Raw genomic sequence first — 15,290 nt, 5'->3', positions numbered from 1 at the left:
ATCCACTTAACCTCCTTAAGCTTTAGTTTTTTCATCTATTAAATGTGAATTTCACAGAGCTGTTTAACGATTTAGTTACAGGGGCGCCTGGCTGGCTCAGTTGATGGAGTGTGCAGTTCTTGATCTTGGGGCTGTGGGTTTGAGACCCACGTTGGGTGTAGATTACTTAAATAAACAAAAAAATATGAAGTTACATTGCATGTAAAGGACTTATTCATTCCTTTGATGTCAGTGTGATCGTGTTTATTGTAGTTTTCAAGGCACTTTTCATGTACTACCCCATATTATGCCTTGGGAGAGAAGTCTGTTGTGTAACATCTGCATTTTTAATATGTAAGGTAACATAACATGGCTAGTGAGAGGTTGAGGGGCAGAACTAGAACCCAGGTTGTAGGACTAGAATCAAAGCTGTATCTCTGTTGCCATGGAAGAATGTCAGTTTGGATGGGGTGTCCACAGGTGACAGGGAATCTTGAGATAGTCCAGAAAACTATAACACACTAAATGGGGGGTGCTACTATGCCATCATTCCAGAACCTTTGTAGGTCAGTGGCTTTCAAACCTTTGACAGACCCACAGTAGGACTATGTTCACGTTATGATCCAGTCCACTCATATATTGCATTATGTTACTAAGACCTTTCGTGAAAAAATACCTCTGGGTACAGTTATCTGAGCTCTTCCTCTTCCCTTCTCTTCCTGCATAATTCAGTCCTCAAGCCATTAGGTGGAGCAGTGCAAAGTAGCATCGGTGCTGGAGGATGTCTGGTGTGCATGTCAGAGCTCAAGTGAAATGGAGACCGTGGATGGGAGTAGCCCAGCTTAGACATCGTAGTCTAAGCAGGATGAGGAGGGCAACCACGTGGAGGCACGGTCTGCCGTGTGGCGTTATAGCCCAAGTTGGGACGAGGAAAGTGTCCATGTGGTTTGGTAGCCTGGTGAGGGGTTGGAGTATGAAAAAGACATACCCCACACCCCCCCACAAAAGAAGACTTGGTGTGGGCTGTCTGCTGGAGTGGAACATGGGGAGGGGGTCTGTGCATAGGGGCGGCTTGATGTGTGGCGTCAGTCTGAGCAGCATGAGGAGGGCATCCTCAAGGAGGGTGGCTTGATGTGGGTTGTCAGAGCCAGCCTGTACGTGTGTCTGCATGTGTCCCACATGGGGAAGCAGAACTCAAACAGAATGAAGAGGGTATCTGCCTATGTGAGCAGCCCAGCCTGAGCTGTTAGAACCCGAGTGAAGTGAGGACATCTGTGTAGGAGGAAGACCTGTGGTCAGATGGGAGCCCAAGAAGGGTGAGGTAGCCTGGGGCGTGGTGTCAGCCTAAGCAGGGTGATGAAGACATCCACGGAGGGGCCAGCCAAGTGCAAGGAGAGTTGGATTAGACCCAAACAAAGCAGTGAAAAAAAAATCTCTGGAAAATCTCGTATCAGCTCTCATTAGATTTGTAGTCCAATTTCACATTGCTCAACGAGGCAAAATTTGGGACTTTGAAAAGAATAATAAAACCAACTGGCAAAAATTATCAAGAGAAAAGAGAAGACACAAATAATTCCAGAAACAAAAAGGGTACATGATGACAGATATTGTAGACATTAACATGGTAATCAGATTAGGAACAACTTTAGGCCAACAAATATGAAACTTTAGATGAAAATGGACAAATTATTAGAAAAGTATCACTAACACGGACTCAGGAAGCAATAGGATATGCGAATAGCCCTATTCCCAGTAAAAAGAAACAATATTAAATAAAACATCCAATCGTGAGGAAAATCCCGGGCCCACATGGCTTCACTGCTGAGTTCTAATCTTTCAAGGAATGACTAATTCTAAATTTACATAAATGATTCCAGAGTATAGATGAAGAGGGAACTTTCCTGAATGCATTTTCTCTTTTCCAGCAATGAACATTTAAAGTTCTTAAAAAGGTTTTTTAATATTTTAATATTTAATTTTGAGAGAGAGAGAGAGGAGAGCATAAGTGGGGGAGGAACAGAGAGAGAGGGAGAGAATCTCAAGAAGTCTCCCCACTGTCAGTGCAGACTCCCATGGAGGGCTCGATAAGCAGGGCTGATCTTGAGATCATGACCTGAGCCAAAATCAAGAGTTGGATGCTTAACCGAGGCACCAAGTTGGTGTCACCAAGGCACACCCAGCAACAAACATTTAAAGCATTAAATTTTGAGTATCTTTTATCGTAGCATCAACCCAATATCAAAACCAGACAGAGACAACATAAGCAGAAAGGAAAAGTATAAAGGTCAATGTTATCATGAACATAGCTGCAAAATCATGAAATGTTAGTGAACTGAATTCAGCAATGTATATAAAAAAGATAATATATCATCATCATTGCGTTTATCTCGGATATAGGAGGTAGCTTTAACAATAGAAACTCAAATAATATGATCCTCCATGTTAACAGATGAAAGTAAAAATCTCATTATCATCTCAACAGATGCAGAAACAGGTTTCATGAAGTTCAACATTCATTTAGGAGAAAAGCTAGCACTAAGAAGGACTTCCCTAACCTGATTAAGTGTATCTATGAAAACAATCTACAACAAAGCTTTTAAAACTATAACCAAAATTAAAGGAAAAATAGTTTAATTTCTTTAACTATAATCAAAGTTGTTTGTTTTTAAATTTTAAATTTTAATGTTTATTTTTTAGAGAGAGAGTGTGTGTGCGCAAACGGGGGAGGGGCAGAGAGAAAGAGGGGCACAGAATCCAAAGCTAAAAATTAACAACTCAGGAAACAACAGATGTTGGTGAGGATATGGAGAAAGGAGAATCCTCTTGCACTGTTGGTGGGAATGCAAACTGGTGCAGCCACTCTGGAAAACAGTGTAGAGATTCCCTAAAAAATTAAAAATAGAATTACCATATGACCCAACAATAGCACTGCTAGGAATTTATCCAAAGGGTAGAGGAGTGCTGATTTGTAGGGGCACATGTACTCCAGTGTTTATAGCAGTGCTATCAACAATAGCCAAATTATGGAAAGAGGCCAAATGTCCATCAACTGATGAATGGATAAAGAAGGTGTGGTTTATATATACAATGGAATACTGCTTGGCAATGTGAAAGAATGAAATCCTGCCATTTGCAACAATGTGGATAGAACTCGAGGGTATAAGTGAAATAAGTCAGTCAGAGAAGGAAAGATATCATATGATTTTACTCATATGTGGAATCTGAGAAACTTAACAGAAGACCATAGGGGAAGGAAAGGAAAAATAAGATACAAACAGAGAGGGGGGCAAACCATAAGAGACTCCTAAATACAGAGAACAAACTGAGGTTTGATGGGGGTGGGGGGTTGAGGAGGTGGAGAAAATGGGTGATGGATATTGAGGAGGGCACTTGTTAGGATGAGCACTGGGTGTTGGATGTAAGTGATGAATCATAGGAATCTACACCTGAAGCCAAGACTACACTGAATGTTGGCTAACATGACAAACAAACAAACAAACAAACAAACAAACAAAAAGCATACAAAAAGTAGGGGAAATCTATTTGCAACAAATATATCTGACTTAAAGAACATATGACATAAAGAGCTACAAATCAATGTAAAAAGGACAAATCAATTAAAACTGAGGAAAAGATTTGAATTGACAGTTTATAAATAAGGAAATCCAAATGGTCTACAAATACGTGAAAAAGAATTCAGTCTTCATAGTAATCAAGGATACGTGAAAAGGAACTTAATATTATTCATAACCAGGAATATTCCAATTAAAACCCAAATAGTATGCAATTACATTCTTAACCAAACTGGCAAAAAATGACTCCGGGTATAGGTTGGCACTATCGACTTGATTTGTGCTAAGTGACTACAGTTTTATCCATCATTGTTTTTGTACCATCAGTGCAAATGTCCACAGAGCGAAAAGAGTAAATTGCATCTTAGTGTTAGCATAAAAGAAAATAGTTGTAACTTTAATGACTCCCTGATAACATTCCAGAGACTCCTAGGGGTTCATGGACCACACTTGGGGAATTGTTGCCCTAAACCAGGAGATGTACAAGAACTTTCTTAGCAACATAGTGGCCTCAAACTGGAGACAACCCCGAAGTCCATAAAAACTAGTGTTATGTTCTTACAGGAATGCTGTGCAGCAATGACAAAAAATTAACCACAACCATACACATCAACAAGTAAAATGTTGATCAAAAGAAAGCAGGTCATGGAAGAAAACACCGTAATTCCATTTGTTAAAGTTCAAAACAGAAAAAAAATATGCTTTATTGTTTATGAACCCATACAAAGGTGGTAAAACCATTTTTTTTTTTAAAGCAAAGAAATGATTAACCCTACAGCCAGGAAGAGAGATTACCTCAAGGGAAGAGAGCAGATGATGTGATCAGGAAGGGGCTTGCAGCCACCTGCAATATGCTAGTGCTACACTGAGTGGGAATATCATAAAGGGTCACATGACTTATTTATTTTCATTAAGTATATTTATTTTGAGAGACAGAGACAGTGGAAGTGGGGGAGGGGCAGAGGGCAAGGGAAAGAGAATTCCAAGCAGGTTCCACACTGCCAGTGCAGAGCCTGATGTGGGACTTGAACCCGTGAGCTGCGAGATCATGACCTGAGCCCAAACCAAGAGTTGGGCGCTTAACTGACTGAGCCACCCAGGCACCCTTCCATTATTTTTTTTAATGTTTTATTTATTTTTAAGAGAGAGAGAGAGAGAGAGAGTGGGGGAGGGACACAGAGAGAGGGGGACAGAGGATCCGAAGCAGGCTCCATCCTGAGAGTAGCGAGCCTGATTTGGAGCTGGCACTCATGAACTGGGAGATCATGACCAGAGCCAAAGTCGGTCGCACAACTGAGCCACCCAGGTGCCCCACAAAGGATCACTTTATTTTTATTTATTTTATTTTTTGAGAGAAAGAGAGGGTGCAAGCGAGCGAAGGGCAGAAAGAGAGAAAGAGAGAGAGAAGGAGGGCTCACCCAAAGCGGGGCTTGAGCTCACCCGACACGGGACTTGAACTCACGAACCATGAAATCATGACCTGAGCCCAAGTCAGATATTAAACCGCTGAGCTACCCAGGCACCCACAAAGGATCACTTTAAACATCCATTAAAGTATGTCTTATATGTTCTATGTATATTTTTCAGTAAAAAATTTTAAATATCATATGATGGTCATTGACATAGCTCTCCCTTCTCACATATTAAGAAGAAAAGCAAGGTGCAGAATAATATAGGTCACTGTAGTAAAATGATGTGGAAAAGAATACATTCATACTTGTTTGTATATGCACAAACTTCCTCTGGAAGGGGCACAAAAGAAGCTTACACCAATGAAGAGGGGAGTCTCCCTGTCTGTTGAGAGGGGATGAGATGACAAGGAGACAGGTTGGCGGCGGGCAGCTTGTGTCTCATCTCTCTACACTTTTTATACATTTTCATTTTGAACAATTCATGGATTCTCAATACTAAAATATTTTTTAAATCCCTATACATCTGGAAGTTTAAATAACACTTCTAAATAAACCTGTATTAAAAATAAAATCATACTGGCAATTATAAACCATTTTAGAATCATATTGCAGCTAAAGCATTACAGAGCAATTAGACAAGCAATCTTTTAAGTGTTGAACAATCTGGGGCACCTGAGTGGCTCAGTTGGTTAAGTGTTGAACAAGCTGATGGGGGAAAAAAACACCCCACCTCATTTTATTTACTTTGCTTGATTACTATTGAATTTGAGCACCTTTTCTTTTCTTCTCTCCCTCCTCCTTCTCCGCCCCCTCCCTTCCCCCTCCCCCTCCTCCTCTTCTCCTCCTTCTTTTTTTTTCCTTCTCTACCTCCTTCTTTTTTGGTTTGGATTTTTCTGTGAGTTTCCTGGTCATTTCCTTTGTTGATTTAAATAATTGTCAGAATTCTGTATATATTCTGGGTACTAATTCCATGCAACAATCCCTCCCCCCACTTTTCCTTTTCTTATAACTTTTGTTATAGTATTTCTTTTAACGGAAGTTTTAAATTTTGAGAACAAATCTCTCTGCTTTTTTTTTTCTTTTTTTTTTTTTAAATAGGCTCCACACCCAACAGGCGGCTCAAACTCACAACCCTGACATCAAGAGTCACATGCTGTACTGACTGAGCTAGCCAGGCACACCTACAAATCTCTCAGTTTTTTATGGCTTTTGGATTTTGTATCTTGTTTAGGCAGACATTTTCCACCCCAATATTATTTAAACTATAGTTTTAAAACCTTTAAAGTATTTTAACTTTTGGCCCTCTAAATATTTAATTATTTGTACCAGCTGTGTTTGATGTGATGGGGGAGGAGGGTCAATCTAATGTTATTTTTCCTCAGTAGATAGCCAATTATCTCACATGATTTATTGAAAATGCCACCCTTTCTTCATTGATTTTACATGTTGCCTCTATGTAAGCTTCATTTGTGCAGATATATGGATCTGTTTGCACTTTATTCTATCCCACTGATTTATAATTATCCCTTTATTGTATGTTATTAAATCTGCTTGGGTTATATTCATATAGCTTTATATAGTTTTACGTTTATATTTTCATCTATATAGAGTGAATTCCCACTTAATAATCTTGTTCAGATTTTGAGGGCTGTTATCGAACATTTTCTCTTCCAGAAAAGAATCAGAATTCTTGAATTCCAATTTTAAAATTCTCTTAAAATTTGGTTGGGATTGCATTACATTTATAGATTGATTGTCCTGGATGGCAACAGCATAGAAACAGCTTTTCTTGGGTGCTGTAAGTACTGGATGTGAGTGACTTTCCATGCAATCTCCTTCGTGGATATTTATCATTTGACTCTGACAGGCAATCCCAAGAAGCCATGCTCTGTATGAATTTTCTGCAAGGGAGCCTCAAAATCCAAAGCACAGATGGTGCTTAGAGTGGGCTCCTCTCTGTCTTTGGATAGTTTTTTTTTTTTTTTTTTTTTTGATTTTTAACGTTTATTTATTTTTGAGACAGAGAGAGACAGAGCATGAACAGGGGAGGGGCAGAGAGAGAGGGAGACACAGAATCGGAAGCAGGCTCCAGGCTCTGAGCCATCAGCCCAGAGCCCAACGCGGGGCCCGAACTCACGGACCGAGTCCGAGAGATGGTGACCTGAGCTGAAGTCGGACGCTTAACTGACTGAGCCACCCAGGCGCCCCTGTCTTTGGATAGTTTTTATGTGGATATATGGTTCCATTTCTCTTGGTTATATACCTAGAAGTAGAAATGCTGGATCGTACGGTAACTCTATGTTTAGACTTTTAAGGGATTACCAAACTGTTTTTCAAACTGGCTGCAAATTGAACATTCCCACCAGCAATGTATGAGAGCTCCTATTTCTCCACATCCTAACCAAGTTTTATTGCCCATCTTTTTTACCCTAGTGGGTGTAAGAAAGTTTTCATTGGGGGTTTTTTGGGGTTCTTTTTTTTTTTTGTATTTAAAAAATGCTTATTTATTTATTTTGAGACAGGGAGACAGAGCATGTGTGCAAGCTGGGGGAAGGGCAGAGAGAGAGAGAGAGAGAATCCCAAGCAGCCTCCACACTGTCAGCGCAGAACACAATTCAGGGCTCTATCTCTTGAACCGAACCACGAGATCATGACCTGAGCTGAAATCAAGAGTCAGATGCTCAACCAACTGAACTACCCAGGCACCCCATTTTTTTTTTTTTTTTGGTATTTTGAAGAGCAGCGTTAGATTTACAAATCTAAATTGAAAAGTACAGAAATTTCCCACATATCCCTTCTCCCTGAGCACACAATTTCCTCCATTGTTTACATCTTGTATTAGTGTGTAATACAATGTGTAATACATGTAATTGATGAACAATATTGATACGTTATTATTAATTAAGTCCATAGTTTATATTAGGGTTAACTCTTCGTGTTGTACATTCTCTGGGTTTTGACAAATGTATAATGACATGTGTCTACCATTACTGTATAATACAGGATCGTTTTACTGCCCTAAAGATCCCCTGTGTTCCACCTTGTCATCCCTCTCTCCCTCAGAACAACTGGCAACCACTGATCTTACTACTGTCTTCCATAGTTTTGTCATTTCTGGAATGTCATACAGTTGGAATCCTATAGTACATTGCCCTTTCAGATTGGCCTCTTTCACTTAGCAACACACTTTCTAAAGTTCCGCCACGTCAGGGGGCCTGGCTGGCTTGTGGGTGGAGTATGTGACTCTTGATCTCGGGGTTGTAGGTTGGAGCCCCATGTTGGGTGTAGAGATTACTTTAAAAAAGGGAGGGGGAGACACCTGGGGTGGCCCAGTCGGTTAAATGCTGGACTCTTAGTTTCGGCTCAGGTCATGATCTCACAGTTTGTGCATTCAAGCCCTACATAGGGCTCCCTGCTTGGGATTCTCTCTCTCTCTCTCTCTCTCCCTCTCTCTGTCTCTCTCTCTCTCCATTTGTACTCTCTCTCTCTCAAAAATATATGTATAAATAAACTTTTTAAAAAATTTTTAAAAATCTAAAAAAAAAAAAGTCCTCTATGTCTTTTTTGCTGCTTGGTAGTTCATTTCTTTGTATCGCCAAGTGATACTACATTGTATGGATGGGCCATAGTTTGCTTATATATTCTCCTACTGAAGGATAGCTTGGTGCTTCCAATTTTGGCAATTATGATTAGAGCTGCTATAAACATCCGTGCACAGGTTTTTGAGTGAACCTAAGTTTTCAGCCCATTTGGTTAAATACCAAGGAGCATGTTTGCTAGACTGTATGTTTAGTTGTGTAAGAAACTGCCGAACTCTCTTCCAAGGTGGCTGTCCCATTTTGCAACCTGACCAGCCAGGCGTGAGAGTTACTGTTACTCTCTACATCCTCTTCAGCTTTTGTATTGCCAGTTTTTTGGACTTTGGTCACTCTAATAGGTGTGTGGTGTTATCTCGTTTTAATTTGCATTTCCGGGGCACCTGGGTGGCTCAGTCGATTAAGCCTCTGACTTCTGCTCAGGTCATGATCTCACAGTTCGTGAGTTTGAGCCCGGCACTGGGCTCTGTGCTGGCAGCTCAGAGCCTGGAGCCCGCTTCGGATTCTGTGTCTCCCTCTCTCTCTGCCCCTCCCCCACTCATGCTCTATGTCTCTCTCTCTCTCTCTCTCTCTCTCTCTCTCTCTCTAAAAAATAAATAAACAAACATTAAAAAAAGAGAGTTCTTTGTATGCTTTGGATAATATTCCTTTATCAGACATATCTTTTGCAAATATGCTTTTCCAGAGCATTTCCATTTTTAGGACTTTATGCCACAGGTTTACTTGCACACAGGTACAAAGATGTATATGGACAAATAATATAAATAACAAATTAGACGATAAAAACGACAAATTAGAAGTGAGAAGCAGAAGTGACTCTGGCTGATGAGTAGAAAGTCATTTGTTATAAAGAAAACCGTTGAGAGGGCTAGAGAAGAGGCTTGATGACAATCTTCTAGAATTAAAGCCACAAACCACATATATAAATAGCCTGGTGAACAAAAGGCCCAGAACATTCTGCTGCCACCAAAAACTAGATGCTGTATTTGCAATGCCCCCAAGAACTTGACTGCAATTGCACCTGTCGCTCAGACCCACACCACTAATGTCTCTTTTGCATCAGGAACTCATTTTGTAACCCATGCTGCCCCCAAGGCCATAAGGCTGTGACGCACCCTTGCCAGCATAATAGGTGTCCTGCACAAAGCCCGTTTCCTCCTGGGGTCCACTTCTGATTTGGAGATTGGCCTGGGTGCAACTGGTTGGTGGAGTTTCAGAGACTGCAGAATGTGTACTTCCACAAACATGAAAAGTATTCCAGGGGCGCCTGGATGGCTCAGTTGGTTGAGCATCCGACTTCGGCTCAGGTCACGATCTCATGGTTCACAAGTTCGAGCCCCACGTCAAGCTCTGTGGTGACAGCACAGAGCCTGGAGTCTGCCTTGGATTCTGTGTCTCCCTCTCTTTCTACCCCTCCCGGTTCATACTCTGTCTCTCTCTCTCAAATAAATAAATAAATAAATAAATAAATAAGAAAAGTATTCCAAAGGAGTTGGCAAACCAGAAAACATGACAAATGTCCACTAAAGTGTCTGTCAGTTGGAGATACCTAATACATTATGGCACATGCATACATTAGAATACTATGCAGTTCTTGAACAAAGTAAGGTAGTGTAAAGACTAATTATGTTGGGGAACCTTCAAGATATAATTAATGTGCATTATGTTCTATCATTTGTACTTTAAAAGAGCTGTACATATTTATATATTCGTCCATGTATACAAAAGTCTGGAAAGGTACACAAGAAACTGGTAACAATGGTTGCTTCTAGAGAAGGGAAAAAGGAGACGAGGGTGGATGGGGACCTTATTGGTCTGAGTTCTACATATGCCACATGCATCTATAATCTATTCGAAAACTTTTTTTTAATGTTTATTTTTGAAAGAGAGGGAGAGTAAGACAGCGTGTGTGCACATGAGTGGGGGAGGGGAAGAGAGAGAGGGGGACAGAGAATCTCAAGCAGGCCTTGCTGTCAGCACAGAGCCCAATGTGGGGCTTGAACCCACAAACCATGAGATCATGACCTGACAGAAGTCAAGAGCTGGACACTTAACCGACTGAGCCACACAGGCACACCTCAAAATTCTAAAAAGTAAAAATGTTTGCCACATATACAAACTGTGGCCATCAAACATTTGATAAACTGTATTAATTTTAGAATGTTTGGAAGCAGAACCAACCAATAGTGGGTATTATTAAAAGTGGGGTGCCTGGGTGGCTCAGTTGGTTAAGCGTCCAGCTGTTGATTTCAGCTCAGATCATGATCTCACAGTTTGTGAGATCGTAGGGCTCTGTGCTGACGGGGCGGAGCCTACTTGGAATTCTCTCTCTCTCCCTCGCTCTCTGCCCCTCCCCCACTTGCTTTCGCCAGGCATGCGCCCCATGTGCCTGTCTCAAAACAAACAAACAAACAAACAAACTTAAAAAAAAAAGAAAGTAGTAGCACAAACGCCACTGATGCTGAGCCTCAACTTCTTCTGGGCTAAACGTTACTTATCTTATACCCACAGTTGGGAAACAGCGTCCATCTTTCCCATAAAATTGGCCTTCCTGGCTAGCACTCCCCATGCAGCCAGTTCAGATCTCTGAAGCTGTCAGTGACATTGAGGACACAGAGAACTGTTCATAGTTATTCCATCCTAAGAAGCAAGAAGCAGTCCCCTGCCCACCTCCAAAGTCCGTGGGAGGGTTTCGGTGATTCTTTTGTGAGAAGTTGAGAAAGATCCATGCGATAATTCTAGGCCAGGAGATGGTATAACAAGATAGTTTTGCTGATCTGGACAGGAGATTGGGCCTGTGAACCACAGCCATTTTAACACCGAGCGAGACTCAAAATACCTTCGGGTGAATCGTTTGGGAGGCTTCCAGCAGCATAAACAGAGTGCCCAACTAAAAGAGGCGTAAACAGCGAGGACATTCATTTTTTCACAAAACAAGAAGTCTGGCAAAGAGAATTCCAGAGCTGCCTCATTCAGAAGTTCAACAATGGCAGAGTTCTGGCTCGGTCTCTCTGATTTCCTCATGACTTTTTCTTCATGGTGACAAAGTGACTGTTGCTGGTCCCAGCACCATATCCTCACATGAGCTTACTGAAGGCACGAAGCATGAAGAACTTTCCGCATTGCTTGCTCTCGTGCTTTCTCTCCCTTGCTCACAGGCTGGCTCTCCTGTTTAAAAAAAAAAAAAAATTTTTTTTAATGTTTTTATTTATTTTTGAGACAGAGAGAGACAGAACATGAGCAGGGGAGGAGCCGAGGGGAAGGAGACACAGAATCTGAAGCAGGCTCCAGGCTCCAAGCTGTCAGCACAGAGCCCGATGTGGGGCTCGAACTCACAGAGCGTGAGATCATGACCTGAAGCTGAAGTCAAGCGCTTAACTGACCGAGCCACCCAGGCACCCCCAGCTCTCCTGTTTTTAATCAGGGAGGAAAATCTTTCCCAGAAGCCCCCAGAAGATTTCTTCCCCAGATGCAATCGGTCGGAAGTGTGCTATATGCCCACCTCCAAACCAATCCCTAGCAAGGGGAGAAGGAATTACCATGTTTGTCTTAACCAATCACAGTTCATCCTCAGAGGGAGGTGGTGAATAGGGCTGCAAATTCCTTGTTTGTCTGAAATTCAGTTTTAACTGGGTGTGTTTATATTTTTTGTCTGAGACTCTGGCAGTGGTGCTGGGTGACACCTTCCTCATTTCTGAGTCTGTTGCCAGACCATACTTCACAAAATCAGCGTTTCATTAGCAAGAATAAGACAGTAGTGCCTAAGAGTAGCAACCAACCATCTGCCTCCTTGCTTTACAAGATTTCCTTTAACTTCTGTTCAAGAAAGTCCTGGCTCCTTTTGGCTCTCTGCCCCTCCCTGTTTGACAACAGCTGTGTCCCTGAGACATGATGGTGAAGGCCCAAGTAAATGACTTTGACTCTGTTGGGTGTCTGGTCACCAAGACTGCTATTAACTCTGGCAAAGTAAATATTGTCTCTACCAATAACAGCTTCGTTGACCTCAACTACATGGTCTACTTGGTCCAGTATGATTCCACCCATGGAAAGTTCAATGGCACAGTCCGGACTGAGAATGAGAAACTTGTCATTAATGGAAAGCCTATCTCAGTCTCCCTGGAGTAAGATCTCACTAACATCCAACGGAGTGAGGTTGGTGCTGAATTTATTGTGCAACCCACTGGTATCTTCACTACTCTGGAGAAGGCTGGGGCTCATTTGGAGGGTGGAGTCAAAAGGGTCATCATCTCTGCCTCTTCTGCTGATGCCCCCATATTTGTGATGGACTTGAACCAAGAGAAAGAGGTATGACAACTTTCTCAAGATAGTCAGCAACGCCTCTTGCACCACTAACCGCTTGAGCCCCTGGCCAAGGTCGTCCGTAACAACTTTGGCATCGCGGAGGGAATCATGACCACAGTACACGTCGCTACAGCCACCCAGAAAACCATAAATGGCCTCTCTGAGAAGCTATGTCATGATGGCTAAGAAGCCAGCCAGAACATCATCCCTGCTTCTACTGGTATTGCCAAGACTGTGAGCAAGATCATCCCTGAGCTGAACGGGAAATTCACTGGCATGACTTTCCATATCCCCACCCATAATGTGTTGGTCATGGACTTGACCTACCATTTGAAGAAAGCTGCCAAATAGGACAACATCAAAAAGATGGTGAAGCAGGCATCAGAGGGCCCTCTCAAGTGCATCCTGGGCTACACTAAGGACCAGTTTCCTGCAGCTTTAACGGTGACACCCACTCTTCCACCTTTATTTAATGTGGTTTTCAAAAATTTTTAATGTGTATTTATTTTTGAGAGAGAGAGACAGAGCATGAGTGGAGGAGGGGCAGAAAGAGAGGGAGACACAGAATCCGAAGCAGGCTCCAGGCTCTGAGCTGTCAGCACAGAGCCCAACGCCGGGCTCAAACTCACAGACGGCGAGATCAAGACCTGAGCCAAAGTGGGATGCTTAACTGACTGAGCCACCCAGGCGTCCTTCCCACTCTTCCACTTTTGGCGCTGGGGCTGACATTGCCTTCAATGACCATTTTGTCAAGCTTATTTCCTTTGATGAAAATGAATCTGTCTCTAGCAATAGGGCGATGGACACATGGACTCCAAGGAATAAGAACCCTGGGAACACCAGCCCCAGGGAGAGGCATGTGAGCAAGACAGAAGCCCTCAGCTGCTGGGGTGTCCTTGCCCTACAGGGGTCCCTCGACATACTGAAAAATCGCTTGTCCTCAACACAGTTTCCATTCCAAACCCCCTGAAGAAGGGGAGGCATTTAGGGAGCCCTACCTGTCACGTACCATCAATAAGGACACTAAGAAAGAAAGCCCTGGTTTACATGGCCCGGAGTTTCCACAGAAACACAAAGGCACCCAATTCTGTCTGTATGTCTGTCTCTCTTTCTGTGTATTGGTGGTGTGCTGGAGTGAGATACAAGATCACAGTTTTATAGTATTACAGAGTAAAAGCTCAATTTTCAGGGTCAGCTGGCAAAGATGAACAGTGACAGAGGAAGATGCGAGTAGAGCATGTTACAACCTGCAATTGACATCTGGGGGATCCAAAGGTTTACAAGCCACCACCCAGTGTGCTTCAGTTTTTCTGTGGGGCATCTAAAGAAGGGGGAAACAACAGCCCAACTGCTTCCTGAGACTCTGGCGTTTTTGTGGAACTTGATGTGATCTTGATGTGGAAGATTTGAGTATTACTGCCTCTTTCTTTTTTTTTCTTTTTTTTTTTTTCAATATATGAAATTTATTGTCAAATTGGTTTCCATATTTCACCCAGTGCTCATCCCAAATATTACTGCCTTTTTCAAAGACTGCTTGAGACCGAAGATCACAGTGCCATAGAAATGAGAGAGAACAGGAATGTTTCCTTTGGGAGTCAGTGCTATTTCAACACAAGTTTTACGCGTTTATGTGAGGGGATGATTATGACGTAAGTAATGAAAAGGCATTTCTGGGTCTTGATTTTAAGTGTGATTCCTGGGACTCTACTGATAGATACACGCAGACCTACAACTCCTTTGCTGAGTCACCAGCTTACCACTGCTAGGGGGCTGCCCCAGCTCCCACAGGCCCGTATAAAACTGTTGGTTTGCCAGACTCTCATGAACTCTGGCCCATAGCCTAGGCAGCTGTTGGAAATTCTGGCTGACAGACCGGAAACCGCGAGGCAACTCTTTTTAGGGTGTCCCCTCTGGGAGTCAAAAATCAAATGGCTTGCATGGACATCCTTACTGGGATCCTATCTGCTAAACATCTATATTTTCTCAGGTTGGCTAGTGATAAACTTTAGATATATTCATGAGAAAATAGTATCCATTTCCTCAACTATATTTATGTTGTAGACTTGATTAAAGAACAGCTGTGTCAGTTAATGTGACAGATTGTGCATTTATCCGTTTCCCTTCCAAATCCCCACTGTAATAACAGTAAAGAAATAAAAAGACCATAAACCTATAGGGCTAAAGAGGGGGGAGGAGATGATAAGAGTTAAGAAATGTCAACACAGGGGCTCCTGGGTGGCTCAGTCGGTTTAGCCTCTGACTCTTGATCTCAGCTCAGGTCATGATCTCACGGTTTCTGAGTTCAAGCTCCACAGCAGCCTCTCCACTGATGGCCTGGAGCCTGCCTGGGATTCTGTTTCTCCTCTCTGCCCCTCCCCTGCTTGTGCGTGCACTCTCTCTCTCTCTCTCTCTTCCTCAAAATAAATAAA

General features: G+C 42.4%; 1 pseudogene; it reads left to right on the top strand.

Annotated features, from left to right (window-relative positions):
• Positions 1-12,450: 12,450 nt before the first annotated feature.
• On the top strand, positions 12,451-13,831 carry LOC132671761 (glyceraldehyde-3-phosphate dehydrogenase pseudogene; annotated as a pseudogene).
• Positions 13,832-15,290: the final 1,459 nt, after the last annotated feature.

This window comes from Panthera onca, chromosome A3 (assembly GCF_046562875.1).
Source record: "Panthera onca isolate mPanOnc1 chromosome A3, mPanOnc1 haplotype 2, whole genome shotgun sequence".
NCBI lineage: Eukaryota > Metazoa > Chordata > Mammalia > Carnivora > Felidae > Panthera > Panthera onca.
Note: the sequence above shows the minus strand (reverse complement) of the source record. Positions and strands in the feature narration are given on the sequence as shown.